Source organism: Apteryx rowi, unplaced genomic scaffold (assembly GCF_003343035.1).
Source record: "Apteryx rowi isolate R43461 unplaced genomic scaffold, aptRow1 scaffold_1356, whole genome shotgun sequence".
NCBI classification, from domain to species: Eukaryota; Metazoa; Chordata; class Aves; order Apterygiformes; family Apterygidae; genus Apteryx; species Apteryx rowi.
Window position 1 is genome coordinate 20366 of NW_020447593.1, and position 1074 is coordinate 21439.

A 1074-nucleotide genomic window follows, 5' to 3' on the forward strand; every position below is an offset into this window, starting at 1 on the left:
GGCCCCTCTCACCCCGTGTCCCCCCTCGTCCCCAGAACATGCCGCAGCCCATCCCCTACCCGCAGAGCCACCTGCCGGTGAGTGACTGGGAGGGGGGGGGGGGACACCCCGTGGTGTCCCTCTGTCCCCACGGTGTCCCCACGTCCTCGCCGTGTCCCCGCGGTGTCCCTGTGTCCCCACTAACTCGCCATCCTCCCCCCGCAGATGATGGAGCAGCCGCCAACCTTCCACCCGGTGAGTGCGGGACACCCGGGACCCCGTCCTGGTCCTGTCCTTGTCCCTGTCCTTGTCCCCATCCCGTTCCCATCCCCGTCCTGTCTCTGTCCTGTCCCCATCCCTGTCCCCCTCCTCATCCCATCCCCATCCCTGTCCCCATCTTGTCCCTGTCCTGTCCCCATCCCATCCCTGTCCCCATCCCCATCCCATTCCCATCCCCTCCCTGTCCCCATCCCCATCTCCATTTTGTCCTGTCCCTGTCCTTGTCCTTGTCCTGTCCCTGTTCTTGTCCTGGTCCTGTCCGCATCCCTGTCCCCCTCCTCATCCCATCCCCATCCCTGTCCCCATCTTGTCCATGTCCTGTCCCCATGCCATCCCTGTCCCCATCCTCATCCCATCCCATCCCCATCCCTGTCCCCGTCCCTGTCCCCATCTTGTCCCTGTCCTTTTCCCATCCCATCCCTGTCCCCATCCCCATCCCATCCCATCCCCGTCCCTGTCCCCACCTTGTCCCTGTCCTTTCCCCATCCCATTCCCATCCCATCCCTGTCCCCATCCCCATCTCCATCCTGTCCTGTCCCTGTCCTTATCCTTGTCCTGTCCCTGTTCTTGTCCTGGTCCTGTCCCCATCCCTGTACCCATCCCATCCCTGTCCCTATCCCCATTCCCATCCTGTCCCTGTCTTGTCCCTGTCCTGGTCCTGTCCTGTCCCCATCTCCATCCCTGTCCCTGTGCCCATGCCAGCGCTGTCCCCATCTCTTCCAGACCGTTCCCTTCGTGGCCACCATCCCGGGGGGGCTCATGCCCAAGAAAACCATTGTGGTGAAGGGCTACATCCCGCCCGATGCCAACAGGTCC

General features: G+C 63.7%; 1 long non-coding RNA gene across 1 annotated transcript; it reads left to right on the top strand.

Annotated features, from left to right (window-relative positions):
- Window positions 1-34: 34 nt before the first annotated feature.
- On the top strand, window positions 35-1071 carry LOC112961651. Its single transcript, XR_003252076.1, has 3 exons — window positions 35-77; window positions 205-234; window positions 982-1071. It is a non-coding gene; the product is annotated as an uncharacterized LOC112961651 (long non-coding RNA).
- Window positions 1072-1074: the final 3 nt, after the last annotated feature.